General features: G+C 46.9%; 1 long non-coding RNA gene across 1 annotated transcript in view; it reads right to left on the bottom strand.

The window, feature by feature from the left end:
- Positions 1 to 1,090: 1,090 nt before the first annotated feature.
- LOC140393601 (uncharacterized) overlaps positions 1,091 to 19,102 on the bottom strand; it is a 164,374-nt gene continuing 146,362 nt past the window's right edge. The window contains exon 4 of the long non-coding RNA XR_011935688.1: positions 1,091 to 1,448. This is a non-coding gene — a long non-coding RNA (uncharacterized lncRNA). The remainder of the gene's footprint in view (positions 1,449 to 19,102) is intronic.

Here is a 19,102-nt window from a genome sequence, read left to right as displayed (position 1 = left end):
TGAATGAGGCAGAAGATGCTCACAAGGCAGCAGGACAATGGCCCTGAAGGCAGAAAGCAGCAAGGTGTGCGACACATCTGGGGCACTATCATGGCACTGAAGGCTATTCACCTGTGACGAGTCTGGGATCTCGCACAGTATAAGCTCTGTAGTTAGCCAGGGAATATCACCATGATGGCACAGTGGTTAGCAATGTCCGGGTTCAATTCCTGACTCTGTAGAGTTTGCACATTCGCCCTGTGCCAGCGTGGGTTTCCTCCGGGCGCTCCGGTTCCCTCCCAATGTGCAAAGATGGGCAGCTTCAGTGGGGTTACAGGGGTAGGGTGAGGGAGTGGGCTTAAGTAGGGTGCTCTTTCAGATGGGCAGTGCAAACACGAGGGATTGAATGGCCTCCTTCTGCGCTGTAGGGAATCAACATTCTGTAACGTAGGGACAGATCTCCTGGGAAGAGTAGCTACTGTCATAACATGGGTTATTTGTTTTTTAGAAAATGTTTTATTGAGGCATTTATAATTTTAACACACGCCACAGGTTATTAATGCAGCTGTGGTAGTGGCTCCTTAAAAAGGGCTGGAATTCTCCCGCTGATCGCTGGGGGAGCGATTCTTTGGTCCCGCCGGCAGGGGACCTATGCCCACGGGTTTCCCGGCAGCTTGGGCGGCTTCAATGGTAAGTCCCACTGACCGCGACGGGAACAGAGAATTATGCCGTCAGCAATCGGTGTGCTGCCTCCCGCTGTCGAGAAACACGTAGTTGGGTTTTGAAGCTTGTGTGTTTAAACATCGACACCTTTATTGGTCGGCTTTACCGATTAACATTTCCAAGTATGGTTTTGCAGGATGTGGGTCCCACCATGCAGAGTAGCTTTTTAAAAATTAATCAATGGACATGGGCGTCGCAAGTTGTGCCAGCATTTAATGCCCATCCCTAATTGCCCTCGAGGGGGCAGTTAGGAGTCAACCACATTGCTGTGGGTCTGGAATCACGTGTAGGCCAGACCCAGGTAAGGGTGGCAGATTTCCTTCCCATAAAGGACATTTGTGAACCAGATGGGGTTTTACGACAATCAGCAAAGATGGTCATCATCAGGCTTTTAATTCCAGATTTTCTCTTTATTGAATTCAAATGTCACCATCTGCTGTGGTGGGTGTGGAGCCTGGGTGGCCAGGGCATTACTCTGGGTCTCTGCTTTACCCGTCCAGTGGCAATACCACTCCGACAATACCAATATCCTGCTGACAAAGTGTTCTTCTGGACTGTTCTTTGCCCATGTGACTGTGGGCAGTGCCACTGCCCAGACCCATCTTAATCCTTTCTGTGCTGAGTCTTGTTCCATTATGATAAATGCAGGCTCACATTGTTGCAGTGACAAGCAGAACAAGAGTGGGCCTTCACCTGCTATAATAAAAACAGGCCGTGCTGGAAAATTCCAGCATGTCTGTCAGTATCTGGGGAGAGAGAAACAGAGTTAATGATTCAAGTCCAATACGACTGTTCTTCAAAACAGTTAAATGCTCTGCTGGGGGGTGCTGAGCAGGGTGGGAGGGTGGGTTAATATTTTATTTGGTTGATTATATTTTATTTGGAATTTTTCAGCTCTGGTGGGCATCGCCGTGGGCGGGACAGGAGATTTTTTGACTTTTAACAGCTCTCAAAATCTTCCTGTCCTGCCCCCCCAATGGTGCCCACCAGAGTGAGTGGTCAGAAAACCCTTGCAATCCTTCTTGTCCACCTCTTCAGAGTACGTGAGTAAAGAGACTCCCAACCCAGAACAACATAGGAATTAGGAGCAAACGCGGGCGATTCAGCCCTTCGAGTCTGCTCTGTCATTCAATCAGATCATGGCTGATCTCTTCCTGGTCTCGAATCCACCTCCCCTCCCCCCCCCCCCCCCCCCCCCCCCTCACCCACCCTTTAACCAATTTTTAAAATCAGAAAAATATCTACTTCTTGAAACCATTTAATGACTCGGATTCCAATGCACTGTGGGGCAGCGAGTTCCACAGCTTCATCATCCTCTGCGAGAAGTATTTCCTCCTCAACTCAGTTCCAAATCTACCGATATCCATGCTATCTCCGTACTCACAAAACCCGGCAGAAAAAGTCTTTGGAGGAATTCAGGAGAACCATCCAACAGTTGGTCTGAAGGCAAAATTTCTCCAGGCTTCAGTCATGGTTTTGAGGTACCACTCTGCTGCCCAGGCACCCACTCCTTTGGTGCGGGCATGAACCGGAGGGCAGGATTGGTGCGGACGTTGGTGGAAATGGTATGAGGAAGACTTGCATGTGCTTGTACGAGATCCAGGGCACCAGGTTCGCAGCCTGTTGGGTTTTCAGGGGGGCAATCCTCTTGCCGCTATTGTATGCAAAATCCTTACCAGTCTGTCTTGCTGGTGTGAGATCGAAAATGGACAGCAAACATCCTGCCCTGGCAAGGCTTCTAAAGTGGAAAATGTTCCGTTCCCTGATACCAAGATCAGTGAGAATAGCGACAACATAACTTTGATAATCAAGCAGACAGTTACTTGCGGAATTAAGGTACCACTAATTATTTGTTATGACCGCATCAACTAACAATGGGCCAGATCTGTCTCATTCCAGTCACACTGGAAAACAGAATGAAGAGAAAACGATCTGTGTTGTGAATTCCAGTCTTCTCCCCTTCTTTATCACCATCTGGAGCTGCACTATGACATGTGGCAGAAGGTAATTAAGTGCTATTAGCTTCTGCCTGCGAATTAGGTTGCACAGCTGGTGCTCCGATGCAGACTGAAGAATTGTAAATGACACTTGGCTTTCAGGTTGGACTTTAGAAAGAGTGGTCAGTGAGCCCAGGAAAGGATTAGAGGAGCAGAGGTTAATTATCAGCATTGTAGGACACGCTAGGACACAAATGGTATAATATCAGTAAGATGATTAGACTTGGTGACAGTGCCAAGAGTGCATAGCGACAGAACGCAGGCTAAGAATTGAGCAAGTAAACGGTTGCACAGGAAACTGGAAAGACAACTGGATAGGGGAGAATTCGGTGACGTTGAATCCAGTAAATGGTACCTGCGCAACATCATTGTGTTGCAGCTTGATGATCTTCCGCCCACCTCCCCCAAAACAAAACATACAGTCTGGAAGCCGAACTAGTATTGAATGTCATACACTACTCTTAGTTATTTTCAATTTACCTGACTCAGCACCAACTTCACACCCGAGGCATAAGAATACTGTTTGCACTTATACGCTAAAAGCTAAGGCAGGTGGTTTAGATAGAAGAAGGTCAAAAGTGAATATCCGTAGCAGGGAGCTCTGTACTGGCAGGAAAGGAAAGAGATGAGAGGAGAGAAACAGCTGGTAAACAGTTACAACCATAGTCACGCCCAGCTGGACAGAAAACCTCCCAGAAAGCAGAATGGATTCCAGGCTAGAACTACACTGAACCAAAGAAAGTCTTCCTAAAATTAAAGAAAACTCGTGGATGGTAACTATTTGCTGGATTTGGCTCATAGAGATACATTGTATGGGATGTTGTTTTGGAATGAGGAACATTCCTTGGAGTTCAGAAACGTAGATGGATGGGAATTGTGTTAATTCCACAATATGGTGGGGGGGGGGGGTCACCATCATTGTAGTTACGTGTTATATTGTGGCCTTTCTGCTTGTGTTTTTTTACATGTTAATAAGCATTAGTTGATTTGAATGGTGACAACTAGCCTGGACTTTATTCCTCACTGGTTTATATATCTATCCTCACAATACCCAGACATTGCCTTCTTCCAGCCCCTTCCATCAGGTAGAAGGTACAGACGTCTGCAGACCCTCACATCCAGACATAGGAACAGGTTCTTCCCCACAGCTACAAGACTCCTCAACGACTCCCCCTCGGACTGATCTGTTCCCTATAAGAACACTATTCACGACGCCCTGTGCTGCTCTTGCTCATGTATTTGCTTTGTGTGGCCCCTTGTTCCGCACTGTAACCAATCGCTGTCTGTCAATGTACCATTTGTCAATGTTATCTGTTGACTATTCTTTTTGTCTACTATGTACACACTGTGTACGTTCCCTCGGCCGCAGAAATCAGAAAAATACTTTTCACTGTACTTTGGTACATGTGACAATAAATCAAATCAAATCAAATTGAAAAATTATACTCTGAAGAACCGGCGTCCAAGTTACCCTTCTGCGTTTTGGGATACCCTCGCCTCGGACATCAACAGGGTTCCTCCCGGTGCAAAAGTGACAAAACTTCACCAGAAAGAATGAGTTCTGCAATGACATAGCACTATTTATGTCTCCAGAATGCCCTAATGCACTGTCTGTGAATCATTTTAAATTCTGCAATGTAGGTAAATGCAGGAGCCTGTTTATACACGGTCCCACACACATTGCAGGGGATAAACACCTGCTTGGACAGAATAATCCCCTTTTCGTGTTGTAATTCCTAATTATAAGCATACTTCCAGAGAAAGAGAATATCGTCATTACAGTACAGGAATGCAATCCTTAATAATTCCAGGAAAGAGAGAACATTTGGCAGATCCCAACCAAACCGTGGACTCCGGGTTTAGTAAGAAAAATGACGCTGTAACAAAGTTAGAAACACACTACTGGGAACCATCAAGGTTTTCCCACATCACATGGAAGGGCGATAGTCCTGGCAGAAAAGCAACACGTGGAAATGTTCAAGTGGATTCTCACTGGAACGAAGGAGGTTGAGGGGAGACCTGATAGAGGTATACAAAATTATGAGGGGCATAGACAGAGTGGATAGTCAGAGGCTTTTCCCCAGGGTAGAGGGGTCAATTACTAGGGGGCATAGGTTTAAGGTGAGAGGGGCAAGGTTTAGAGTAGATGTACGAGGCAAGTTTTTTACGCAGAGGGTAGTGGGTGCCTGGAACTTGCTACCGGAGGAGGTAGTGGAAGCAGGGACGATAGGGACATTTAAGGGGCATCTTGACAAATATATGAATAGGATGGGAATAGAAGGATACGGACCCAGGAAGTGTAGAAGATTGTAGTTTAGTCGGGCAGCATGGTCGGCACGGGCTTGAAGGGCCGAAGGGCCTGTTCCTGAGCTGTACATTTCTTTGTTCTTTGTTCTTTGATTAATCTAAACTCTAAAGGATTAGATTCCGTATCGAAGAGCGCTTTGAAGTCCGTGAAATTAAAGATAGATCAGAAAGAGTTCCATCACCGCTGATGGGCTGCCCTACCCCCTGACAATAAATCTGCTATTGCCTGATAACCCCTCGGCTAAGTCGTTTGATGATCTATAAAAGGTTTTAAAGATCATTTCACTTGAAAGCTGCCACACTGTTTGAAGTAGAGCGGAGTCAGTTGAAAAGAGACTCTGATTTTCACTAGGAATGGAGGGGAGAGGCCGGGGTCAGGGGTAGGGGTACTCTGGAGGTGGAGGAAAGCAGACTCGGGGGTATCTGCATTGGGGTGGGGGGGGGGGGGTTGGGAGGCTACCCCAGAATCAAGCAGGCTACCAATGGCATATACGGCATTGGATTTGCAGATGGCACTGAACCTTGCGACAGAGTCAGACTCACTGGGGCAGTGCTGCTATCACCTTGCAGATCAGGCGTTACACCGTGGGTCTGTCTTGTCTTTCCAAGTTCTGGAAATAGCTGTCTGTATGGAAGCTGTTGATAAAGAAGGGAAGGATCCGGCGCACGCCACACATTGGCTGATTATTTCTGGCGCAGAAAGAATTAATCCAACAATTGCTAGCTTTGATGAAAACACATAATTCTGTCTATGTCTGAAAGTCGACTATCGACTTCGAAATTCCACAGCAGGTTTAAAAGGCTGGTCGTTTAAAGGAGTCTTAAAGGCAAGAAATCTCGACGGAAACATTCGGCGCCCAAGGGAGTGGCTGAAGAGAGCGGTGGCAGAGAGGGCAAGGGAAGGGTACTGCCCCCTTTGCTGACAGCACCCAGCAGCTGCTGCCAAAGGGCACACGGCACGCGGGGATGTGAGGGGCACCCTCCTCAAAGGGCTGCAGTAAAATCTCTCCAGGCGGAGGTTGTGAAGGAAGCTGCTTTGAGAGTCAGCCTCACGGATGAAAGAGAGAATTCCCAACTTTCAGGGCCAAGGTAGGTGGACGGCGTTATGACACAGAGCAGCCATGATCTCACTGAATGGAGGGAGGCACAGGTTCAAGGGGCCGAATGGCCTCCTGACGTTCCTCCATTTTTTCAAGATTCATGGAGTCTGCATTCATCTGCAAGAAGGTTGCTCCGCGGGGAGCTGGCAGGGACTCGATGGGCTGAATGGCCTTTCTCTCTGTGCCCTATTGCCCCCATGACTCTTAAGTGTGTGTGTGTCTGAGGCAAGCACTTTCACCTCAAATAGCTACATGTTGAATGCAGACACATAATTAGCACTTAGGAACATCTTCCACACAATCAGAAGAAAGCCTATTTTTCAGCCACCAAGGGGAACACAAATATTAAAAGCTTTGGCAAGTGTAGCTTGACGAGAATAGCTTCCAGGAACAGGTACATGTCTCATCTATATTACGGATAGCAGGAGGCAATTGCATTGTAATTCCCAGTTCAAACATTTCACCAATAGCTTGCAGGAAAAGGGGGCACTTAATAAGGAGGCCGCTTACAGCAGCCAATATTTCTTTCTTAGACCCAATGACTATGTACCATAAATCCGATACAAACTACTTCAGAGGGCCCAGGGTGGGCTCTTCCTAACGTACGTACTGTGGTAGTCACCACTAGCAGTATTATATGTATTACGGTAAGACACGTATAGTAGAGGTACATGGGTAAATCCCTGCCTGCTGGCTCCGCCCACTAGGCGGAGTATAAATGTGTGTGCTCGCTGGTGCTGCAGCCATTCAGGTTCCAGCTACAGGAGGCACAACATCTTTGCTCAATAAAGCCTCGATTATTCCACCACTCTCGTCTTTGTGGTAATTGATAGTGCATCACGTACCCATTCCTACTCCCCAGATTGCATTGGTGGAGTGAGCCCCGATGGACAGCAACAAAGATTCCCCCGACCCCCAAGAAGCCAGGAATTCTGGAAAAGCGTTCTTCCGCTACCTGGAATAGTGGCCGTATCATTAGCGTTGGAAAACAAGTGACCTGCTGTCTGCAGCTAGTGAGATGACTGATTTGGCAGATAACCACCTCCTGCAATGTGAAAGATGCCTGCCGTACTTCAGGGAACGGAGAACACCATTGCCATGGGCTGTGGCCTGAATTTTAAAAGCACACACGCAGGAGTGCAGTGTTAAAATCTGCATGAGGAGTGCACTTAGCAACATTTCTAACCTTTCTGCAGTAACTGGAGAAGTGATTATCCACTTCATAACTGGATTAGGTAGAATATGAAGTATCTATTAGATTATTTTAACCTCAGATTGTATATCAGTAAAGAAATTGTTTTCATTTATCTCAGATCCACAAACTCAGCGTGTTCCAATTAAGTCCTTTCCCACTTAAGTAAGTTGTAAATGGCAGAAACACAGCAGACATTTTGCATACAGTAAGATCCCACAAATCGATTTGAGGTGGTTACCATATAATCTTGTTTGTGTGATGTTGGAACAGGGATACATATTGGCCCACTGGGAGGAACTGCCCCGTTCTTTCTCCAATTCTGCTGCGGGATCTTTTCTGTCGAAGAATGCAAGCCAGCCTTCCACGAGTGGTGCATCCAATGCGAAGAAGTACCCCATACCGCCTCAATAGAGAGCTGAGGTATCAACATGCATCAGTACGTGCAGGAATCTCAACATTGGGACATGACTCAGAAGTAAGAATGTGAGAAGTAAAAGGGGCCAAAAACACGCCGAGAGTTCAGTGAACAGGGGAAGGCGTGTAACAGTATCGAGTTTGGTGAGCGGGTGGCTGTAACAGAATCCAATTTAGAGAGGGTGGGGCTGTAAGAGTATTGAGTACAGTGAGGGAGGACTGTAACAGTATTGACTATAGTGAGGGGACAGTCTATGACAGTATTGGTGAGAGGAGGGCTTGGAACAGTATTAAGTTTGGTCAGGGGAGGGTCTAACAGTTCTGAGTTTGGTCAGGGGAGGGTCTGTAACAGTATTGAGTTTGGTCAGGAGAGGGTCTGTAACAGTATTGAGTTTGGTCAGGAGAGGGTCTGTAACAGTATTGAATTTGGTGAGAGGAGAATCTGTAACAGTATTTAGTTTGGTCAGGAGAGGGTCTGTAACAGTATTGAATTTGGTGAGAGGAGGGTCTGTAACAGTATTGAATTTGGTCAGGAGAGGGTCTGTAGCAGTATTGAATTTGGTCAGGAGAGGGTCTGTAACAGTATTGAATTTGGTGAGAGGAGGGTCTGTAACAGTATTGAGTTTGGTCAGGAGAGGGTCTGTAACAGTATTGAGTTTGGTCAGGAGAGGGTCTGTAACAGTATGGAGTTTGGTCAGGAGAGGGTCTGTAACAGTATTGAATTTGGTGAGAGGAGGGTCTGTAGCAGTATTGAGTTTGGTCAGGAGAGGGTCTGTAACAGTATTGAGTTTGGTCAGGGGAGGGTCTGTAACAGTATTGAGTTTGGTCAGGAGAGGGTCTGTAACAGTATTGAGTTTGGTCAGGAGAGGGTCTGTAACAGTATTGAGTTTGGTCAGGGGAGGGTCTGTAACAGTATTGAGTTTGGTCAGGAGAGGGTCTGTAACAGTATTGAATTTGGTCAGGGGAGGGTCTGTAACAGTATTGAGTTTGGTCAGGAGAGGGTCTGTAACAGTATTGAATTTGGTCAGGGGAGGGTCTGTAACAGTATTGAGTTTGGTCAGGAGAGGGTCTGTAACAGTATTGAGTTTGGTCAGGAGAGGGTCTGTAACAGTATTGAGTTTGGTCAGGGGAGGGTCTGTAACAGTATTGAGTTTGGTCAGGAGAGGGTCTGTAACAGTATTGAGTTTGGTCAGGAGAGGGTCTGTAACAGTATTGAGTTTGGTCAGGAGAGGGTCTGTAACAGTATTCAGTTTGGTCAGGGGAGGGTCTGTAACAGTATTGAGTTTGGTCAGGAGAGGGTCTGTAACAGTATTGAGTTTGGTCAGGGGAGGGTCTAACAGTTCTGAGTTTGGTCAGGAGAGGGTCTGTAACAGTATTGAGTTTGGTCAGGGGAGGGTCTGTAACAGTATTGAGTTTGGTCAGGAGAGGGTCTGTAACAGTATTGAATTTGGTGAGAGGAGAATCTGTAACAGTATTTAGTTTGGTCAGGAGAGGGTCTGTAACAGTATTGAATTTGGTGAGAGGAGGGTCTGTAACAGTATTGAATTTGGTCAGGAGAGGGTCTGTAGCAGTATTGAATTTGGTCAGGAGAGGGTCTGTAACAGTATTGAATTTGGTGAGAGGAGGGTCTGTAACAGTATTGAGTTTGGTCAGGAGAGGGTCTGTAACAGTATTGAGTTTGGTCAGGAGAGGGTCTGTAACAGTATGGAGTTTGGTCAGGAGAGGGTCTGTAACAGTATTGAGTTTGGTCAGGAGAGGGTCTGTAACAGTATTGAATTTGGTGAGAGGAGGGTCTGTAGCAGTATTGAGTTTGGTCAGGAGAGGGTCTGTAACAGTATTGAGTTTGGTCAGGGGAGGGTCTGTAACAGTATTGAGTTTGGTCAGGAGAGGGTCTGTAACAGTATTGAGTTTGGTCAGGAGAGGGTCTGTAACAGTATTGAGTTTGGTCAGGGGAGGGTCTGTAACAGTATTGAGTTTGGTCAGGAGAGGGTCTGTAACAGTATTGAATTTGGTCAGGGGAGGGTCTGTAACAGTATTGAGTTTGGTCAGGAGAGGGTCTGTAACAGTATTGAATTTGGTCAGGAGAGGATCTGTAACAGTATTGAGTTTGGTCAGGGGAGGGTCTGTAACAGTATTGAGTTTGGTCAGGAGAGGGTCTGTAACAGTATTGAGTTTGGTCAGGAGAGGGTCTGTAACAGTATTGAGTTTGGTCAGGAGAGTGTCTGTAACAGTATTGAGTTTGGTCAGGGGAGGGTCTGTAACAGTATTGAGTTTGGTCAGGAGAGGGTCTGTAACAGTATTGAGTTTGGTCAGGAGAGGGTCTGTAACAGTATTGAGTTTGGTCAGGAGAGGGTCTGTAACAGTATTGAGTTTGGTCAGGGGAGGGTCTGTAACAGTATTGAGTTTGGTCAGGAGAGGGTCTGTAACAGTATTGAGTTTGGTCAGGGGAGGGTCTAACAGTTCTGAGTTTGGTCAGGAGAGGGTCTGTAACAGTATTGAGTTTGGTCAGGGGAGGGTCTGTAACAGTATTGAGTTTGGTCAGGAGAGGGTCTGTAACAGTATTCAATTTGGTGAGAGGAGGGTCTGTAACAGTATTGAGTTTGGTCAGGAGAGGGTCTGTAACAGTATTGAGTTTGGTCAGGAGAGGGTCTGTAACAGTATTGAGTTTGGTCAGGAGAGGGTCTGTAACAGTATTGAGTTTGGTCAGGAGGGTCTGTAACAGTATTGAGTTTGGTCAGGGGAGGGTCTGTAACAGTATTGAGTTTGGTCAGGAGAGGGTCTGTAACAGTATTCAATTTGGTGAGAGGAGGGTCTGTAACAGTATTGAGTTTGGTCAGGAGAGGGTCTGTAACAGTATTGAGTTTGGTCAGGGGAGGGTCTGTAACAGTATTGAGTTTGGTCAGGGGAGGGTCTGTAACAGTATTGAGTTTGGTCAGGAGAGGGTCTGTAACAGTATTGAGTTTGGTCAGGAGAGGGTCTGTAACAGTATTGAGTTTGGTCAGGAGAGGGTCTGTAACAGTATTGAGTTTGGTGAGGGGAGGGTCCGTAACAGTATTGCATTTGGTCAAGGGAGGATCTGTAACAGTATTGAGTTTGGTCAGGGGAGGGTCTGTAACAGTATCAACTTTGGTGAGGGGAGGGTCTGTAACAGTATTGCATTTGGTCAAGGGAGGATCTGTAACAGTATTGAGTTTGGTCAGGGGAGGGTCTATAACAGTATCAACTTTGGTGAGGGGAGGGTCTGTAACAGTATTGAGTTTAACATAGAACATAGAACATTACAGCGCAGTACAGGCCCTTCGGCCCTCAATGTTGAGCCGACCTGTGAAACCACTCTAAAGCCCATCTACACTATTCCCTTATCATCCATATGTCTATCCAATGACCATTTGAATGCCCTTAGTGTTGGCGAGTCCACTACTGTTGCAGGCAGGGCATTCCACGCCCTTACTACTCTCTGAGTAAAGAACCTACCTCTGACATCTGTCCTATATCTATCTCCCCTCAATTTAAAGCTATGTCCCCTCGTGCTAGACATCACCATCCGAGGAAAAAGGCTCTCACTGTCCACGCTATTCAATCCTTTGATCATCTTGTATGCCTCAATTAAGTCACCTCTTAACCTTCTTCTCTCTAACGAAAACAGCCTCAAGTCCCTCAGCCTTCCCTCATAAGATCTTCCCTCCATACCAGGCAACATTCTGGTAAATCTCCTCTGCACCCTTTCCAATGTTTCCACATCCTTCCTATAATGCGGCGGCCAGAATTGCACACACTACTCCAAATGCGGCCGCACCAGAGTTTTGTACAGCTGCAACATGACCTCATGGCTCCGAAACTTAATCCCTCTACCAATAAAAGCTAACACACCGTACGCCTTCTTAACAACCCTCTCAACCTGGGTGGCAACTTTCAGGGATCTATGTACATGGACACCGAGATCTCTCTGCTCATCCACACTGCCAAGAATCTTACCATTAGCCCAGTACTCTGCCTTCCTGTTATTCCTTCCAAAATGAATCACCTCACACTTTTCTGCATTAAACTCCATTTTCCACCTCTCAGCCCAGCGCTGCAGCTTATCTATGTCCCTCTGTAACTTGTAACATCCTTCCGCACTGTCCACAACTCTACCGACTTTAGTGTCATCTGCAAATTTACTCACCCATCCTTCTACGCCCTCCTCCAGGTCATTTATAAAAATGACAAACAGCAGTGGCCCCAAAACAGATCCTTGTGGTACACCACTAGTAACTGAACTCCAGTCTGAACATTTCCCATCAACCACCACCCTTTGTCTTCTTCCAGCTAGCCAATTTCTAATCCAAACTACTAAATCACCCTGCATCCCATGCCTCCGTATTTTCTGCAGTAGCCTACCGTGGGGAACATTATCAAAGGCTTTACTGAAATCCATATACACCACATCAACTGCTTTACCCTCATCCAACTGTTTGGTCACCTTCTCAAAGAACTCAATAAGGTTTGTGAGGGACGACCTACCCTTCACAAAACCGTGTTGACTATCTCTAATCAAATTATTCCTTTCCAGATGATTATACATCCTATCTCTTATAAACCTTTCCAAGATTTTGCCCACAACAGAAGTAAGGCTCACTGGTCTATTGTTACCGGGGTTGTCTCTACTTCCCTTCTTGAACAAGGGGACAACATTTGCTACCCTCCAGTCTTCTGGCACTATTCCTGTAGACAAAGATGACTTAAAGATCAAAGCCAAAGGCTCAGTAATCTCCTCCCTAGCTTCCCAGAGAATCCTAGGATAAATCCCATCCGGCCCAGGGGACTTATCTATTTTGACACTTTCCAGAATTGTTAACACCTCCTCCGTAAGAATCTCAAGCCCTTCTAGTCTAGTAGCTTAAATCTCAGTTTTCTCCTCGACAACATTATCTTTTTCCTGTGTGAATACTGACAAAAAATATTCATTTAGCACCTCTCCTATCTCCTCGGACTCCACGCACAACTTCCCGCTACTGTCCTTGACTGGCCCTACTCTTACCCTAGTCATTCTTTTATTCCTGACATATCTATAGAAAGGGTTATCCTTGATCCTACCTGCCAAAGACTTCTCATGTCCCCTCTTGGGTCTTCTTAGCTCTCTCTTACGGTCCTTCCTAGCTAACTTGTAACTCTCGAGCGCCCTAACTGAACCTTCATGTCTCATTGTTACATAAGCCTCCTTCTTCCTCTTGACAAGTGTTTTGACTGCTTTAGTAAACCATGGTTCCCTTGCTCGACCACTTCCTCCCTGTCTGACAGGTACATACTTATCAAGGACACGCAGTAGCTGTTCCTTGAACAAGCTCCACATTTCCATTGTGCCCATCCCCTGCAGTTTTCTTCTCCATCCGATGCATCCTAAGTCTTGCCTCATCGCATCATAATTGCCTTTCCCCCAGATATAACTCTTGCTCTGCGGTATATACCTATCCCTTTCCATCACTAAAAAAACGTAATCGAATTGTGGTCACTATCACCAGAGTGCTTACCTACCTCCAAATCTAACACCTGTCCTGGTTCATTACCCAGTACCAAATCCAAAATGGCCTCGCCTCTCGTTGGCCTATCTGCATACTGTGTCAGGTAACCCTCCTGCACACATTGGGCAAAAACGGACCCATCTAAAGTACTCAAACTATAGCGTTTCCAGTCAATATTTGGAAAGTTAAAGTCCCCCATAACAACTACCCTGTTGCTTTCGCTCCTATCCAGAAGCATCTTTGCAATCCTTTCCTCTACATCTCTGGAACTTTTCGGAGGCCTATAGAAAACCCCTAACAGGGTGACCTCTCCTTTCCTGTTTCTAACCTCAGCCCATACTACCTCAGTAGACGAGACCTCATCAAACGTCCTTTCTGCCACCGTAATACTGTCCTTGACTAACAATGCCACCCCTCCCCCTCTTTTACCACCTTCCCTGAGCTTACTGAAATATCAAAAGGGGAGGGTCTGTAACAGTATTGAACTTGATGAGGGGAGGGTCTGTAACAGTATTGAGTTTTGGTGAGGGGAGGGTCTGTAACAGTATTGAATTTGGTGAGGGGGAGGGAAGGGTCTGTAACACTATTGAATTTGGTGAGGGGTATGTAACAGTATTGAATTTGGTGAAGGGTCTGTAACAGTATTGAGTTTGGTGAGGGGAGGGTCTGTAACAGTATTGAGTTTGGTGAAGGGAGGGTCTGTAACAGTATTGAGTTTGGTGAGGGGAGGGTCTGTAACAGTATTGAGTTTGGTGAGGGGAGGGTCTGTAACAGTATTGAGTTTGGTGAGAGGAGGGTCTGTAACAGTATAGAGTTTGGTGAGGGGAGGGTCTGTAACAGTATTGAGTTTGGTGAGGGGAGGGTCTGTAACAGTATTGAGTTTGGTGAGGGGATGGTCTGTAACAGTATTGAATTTGTTGAAGGGTCTGTAACAGTATTGAGTTTGGTGAGGGGAGGGTCTGTAACAGTATTGAGTTTGGTGAAGGGTCTGTAACAGTATTGAGTTTGGTCAGGAGAGGGTCTGTAACAGTATTGAATTTGTTGAAGGGTCTGTAACAGTATTGAGTTTGGTGAGGGGAGGGTCTGTAACAGTATTGAGTTTGGTCAGGAGAGGGTCTGTAACAGTATTGAGTTTGTTGAAGGGTCTGTAACAGTATTGAGTTTGGTGAGGGGAGGGTCTGTAACAGTATTGAGTTTGGTGAGGGGAGGATCTGTAACAGTATTGAGTTTGGTGAAGGGAGGGTCTGTAACAGTATTGAGTTTGTTGAAGGGTCTGTAACAGTATTGAGTTTGGTGAGGGGATGGTCTGTAACAGTATTGAATTTGTTGAAGGGTCTGTAACAGTATTGAGTTTGGTGAGGGGAGGGTCTGTAACAGTATTGAGTTTGGTGAGGGGAGGGTCTGTAACAGTATTGAGTTTGGTGAGGGGATGGTCTGTAACAGTATTGAATTTGGTGAAGGGTCTGTAACAGTATTGAGTTTGGTGAGGGGAGGGTCTGTAACAGTATTGAGTTTGGTGGGGGGAGGGTCTGTAACAGTATTGAGTTTGGTGAAGGGTCTGTAACAGTATTGAGTTTGGTGAGGGGAGGGTCTGTAACAGTATTGAATTTGTTGAAGGGTCTGTAACAGTATTGAGTTTGGTGAAGGGTCTGTAACAGTATTGAGTTTGGTGAGGGGAGGGTCTGTAACAGTATTGAATTTGTTGAAGGGTCTGTAACAGTATTGAGTTTGGTGAGGGGAGGGTCTGTAACAGTATTGAGTTTGGTGAGGGGAGGGTCTGTAACAGTATTGAGTTTGGTGAGGGGAGGATCTGTAACAGTATTGAGTTTGGTGAGGGGAGGATCTGTAACAGTATTGAGTTTGGTGAGGGGAGGGTCTGTAACAGTATTGAGTTTGGTGAGGGGAGGATCTGTAACAGTATTGAGTTTGGTGAGGGGAGGATCTGTAACAGTATTGAGTTTGGTGAGGGGAGGATCTGTAACAGTATTGAGTTTGGTGAGGGGAGGATCTGTAACAGTATTGAGTTTGGTGAGGGGAGGGTCTGTAACAGTATTGAGTTTGGTGAGGGGAGAGTCTGTAACAGTATTGAATTTGGTGAAGGGTCTGTAACAGTATTGAGTTTGGTGAGGGGAGAGTCTGTAACAGTATTGAATTTGTTGAAGGGTCTGTAACAGTATTGTGTTTGGTGCGTGTAGGGTCTGTAACAGTGTTTGGTGAGGGGAGGATCTGTAACTGTGTCAAGTTTGGTAAGGGTGCCGCCTAGGGCATGAAGAATTGGAGAGAGTGAAGAAAAGATTCACAAGAATAGTTCCAGAGGTGAGGAACTTCAATTACGAAGATGTATTGGAGAAGTTAGGACTGTTATCCTTGGAGGAGAGATGGCTGAGAGAAGATCTGATAGAGGTGTGCAATATCACGAGGGATCTGGTCTGAGTAGACAGGGAGAAACTGTTCCCACCCGTAAAAGGATTGGTTTGATGCACCGAATGTTTGCGGTCTGGAATATACTGCCAGAGATTGTGGTGGGAGCAGGTTCAATTGATGTTTTCAAAAGGGCATTTGAACCGTTATCTGAGAATGAGGGATGTGCAGGGTTACGCGGAGGGATGTGCAGGGTTACGGGGAGGGATGTGCAGGGTCACGCGGAGGGATGTGCAGGGTCACGGGGAGGGATGTGCAGGGTCACGGGGAGGGATGTGCAGGGTCACGGGGAGGGATGTGCAGGGTCACGGGGATGGATGTGCAGGGTTAAGGGGCAGGGATGTGCAGGGTCACGGGGAGGGATGTGCAGGGTCACGGGGAGGGATGTGCAGGGTCACGGGGAGGGATGTGCAGGGTCACGGGGAGGGATGTGCAGGGTCACGGGGAGGGATGTGCAGGGTCACGGGGAGGGATGTGCAGGGTCACGGGGAGGGATGTGCAGGGTCACGGGGAGGGATGTGCAGGGTCACGGGGAGGGATGTGCAGGGTCACGGGGAGGGATGTGCAGGGTCACGGGGAGGGATGTGCAGGGTCACGGGGAGGGATGTGCAGGGTCACGGGGAGAAGGCGAGAGAATGACACTAAGTCAATTGCTTATTGGGAGAGCCAGTGCAGGAATATTGGGCTGAATGAGCTGCTTCTGAGCTGTAGCAATTCTGTGATCCTGTGACTGCGACTAACTGAGCCAAGACAGCCTCCCACTTCCGTTATAAATCATTGATTTTACTCACTTTCAATTCTGTGGCACATACTCGATCTCTGATCCTGCACATCTTCCAAAATACATCAAAGGGAGGTAGCATTACCTCCCTGAGTTGGTTCACTCAGCAGGAGATGTTTGAGATTTAATGATGTATCTTTATATATTCAGGCCTTAAAATCTTTTGGAACCAGACCTTCCTGCTGAGTTTTAAGTAGGGGAACACTGGCATGTCCAGCAAGACAAAATTAACGGCTGAAAACTGTGGTATTATCATAACTGTAAGAGCTGCAAGGGTTAATGAAGTGTCTAGAGTAGCCTAGAGGGAGCTACAGTTACAACTATAAAAGGTAGTGATGCTAAGCCTTTGGGGAGTTTGGCCGGGATCCTCCCTTCTGGGGACGAAGACCCCACGCTGGCAGGAAAACCGGCAGCAACGGTTCTGGCGTCAATAGCCCCCAAGGTGAAGAATTCCTGCCTTTCTAGGGGGCTAGGTGGACGGCAGAGGGGTTGGCGCCACTCCAGCTGGCGCCGAAGGGACGGCGCGAGTTCGCACATGCATGGAATGGCCAATGTATTCTCGCTCATGTGCGGGGGGGTTCTCTCTCCGCGCCGGCCCCCGGGCAATATGGCAGAGCCCTACAGAGGCCCGGGGAAGAAGGAAGAAGTGCCTCCACAGAACAAGTCGGCCCGCAGATCAGTGGGCCCCGATCATGGGCCAGGCCACCATGGGGACCCCCCCCCCCCCCCCCGCCAGGGTCGGATCCCCCCTGAGGACCGCCCATGCATACTCACCTGCCAGGCCCCGCCGGTGCGTGAGTTGAATGATTCACACCGGCAGGACTGTCCGAAAATGGACGGCCGCTCGGCCTATTGGGGCCCAGAGAATTGGCGGGGGGGCTTTGCGGCAATCCCGCCCCCACCTGAATAACGGCGCCGGAGAATACAGCAGTCGGCGGCGGGGCGAGATTCGCGCCCCGGGTCAGAGAATCCCACCCAATGTGTGCAGGAGTTAGCGAGAGAGAGTCAGAAGTACAGATAGTGTAAGTGAGAGCAGATCATAGTTTATATCAGTAGTGAGATTAGCTGCAGATGAGTGTAGTTTAAATGTTATTAATCAACTGTGTATTCTTTAGGAGTACGTGTTGAATCCAAGTTAGTAATATTAATAAATGTATAGCTTTGTTTAAGTTCAAGCTATTCTTTGTGAACACTACACCAACCATCCTGAAATAAGCAACACAAAGAACACCACAAAAATGACCATTTATGCTTTCCCCCTGACATAATTCCCCAGAGTTCCACAGGCGAGTGGGAAAACCCCACAATGTTACAAGAATTTCTTGCAGCTGATGGGTCATATCCCCATGTGTTAACATGATGACAATCTGCACGACTGTTTGATTGTGAACTCCCAACTGGGTCTATGGCAATGGGCCAGGGTCATTTACGGTATTCTTTCAGCTTTACTCGTTCTTTGAGGGTTCTCGGGAAAGGGGAATATGGAGAAAAAAAATTTGCGTGCTCCGATACATCTGCCAAGATACTGCTATAACCTGCCTGGATCCTACTGGCTGGAGACAATTAGTTACCCCATGATGTATTTTACGGCTTATCAACTAAACAGACAAACAGAAATTAACTGAGGGACAAATTAAAAGGGGCCGCTCCTAAAAACAAATGCAGCACAGCTCAAAAAGAACAAAGAGGAACGGGAAACTTGGAAACATGAAATCAAAATGTGAAAACTGGGGTCGATAGAGCAATCCAACCTCTGCGGTGCCCACCGAGCACGGAAGGCCAATGAGGGGGGCGGGGAAGGGCCAACCATTAGCAGTGCAGCTGTATAAATAGAGCTGGCCAATGTGGTACCAGTTAGAGAGGGAACCCAGTAGTGAACTACTGGCCCTGTGTACATACTCTTGTAAATAAAGTTGCTTTCTGTTTGACTCTACAAACTCATGCTGGATTCTTCATGGCCCTCACAAAAGATGCCAATCAATAGGAGGAGTCGGTGCCTGAGATTTTTAGCAGCGCGGTCAGTAAAATGATTGCTTGAGTAGCAAAGGAGAACTTGGATCATTACCAGGCGATGTGTTGCACACTCCCAAATTTCAATCGGGGAACTTTGATAAAATTCCTACTTGTTTCGATCTGAATGGTAAATGCTAAGTCAGGTGAATGAGGAACTGGTGAGATTTTGTAGCCCTGCCGTCGGTTTCAGAACATTGTTGATCTGGTGGCGTGCTATCACCATTATCTTCATGTACAATTTGGATTTATAGCTGTAGCCATGTGCAGTGATTAAAAAGGGCCCCCCGCCCACCACATTTCATTCACACTTGGTTTGCGAGCTTCGCCGGCAAGGTCAATATTCATTGCCTGTCCCTTGTTGACTAAACAACTAGTAACCTGTCGGCAAACAGCGGCAGAAAACACAGCTTGCATTCTTAATACTTCCCCCCACCCCCTGACGTAGCAGAACGGCCCAAGGTGCATTTGAAGAGCGATATCAAACACTGCCACTGAGCTCCATATGAAGATATTAGAGCAGTTAATTAATTCAGCGGGCTGTTAAAAGTCAACTGCATTGCCAAAAGAATAAGACACTATAGTGTTTATGAGGAGCTGGAAGCATTTAAAATGATTACAGATGATGATAATAACAATGACGAACATTAAGATAATTTTTGGTTTTATTATGA

The sequence above is a fragment of the Scyliorhinus torazame genome, chromosome 17 (assembly GCF_047496885.1).
Source record: "Scyliorhinus torazame isolate Kashiwa2021f chromosome 17, sScyTor2.1, whole genome shotgun sequence".
Classification (NCBI taxonomy): Eukaryota; Metazoa; Chordata; class Chondrichthyes; order Carcharhiniformes; family Scyliorhinidae; genus Scyliorhinus; species Scyliorhinus torazame.
Note: the sequence above shows the minus strand (reverse complement) of the source record. Positions and strands in the feature narration are given on the sequence as shown.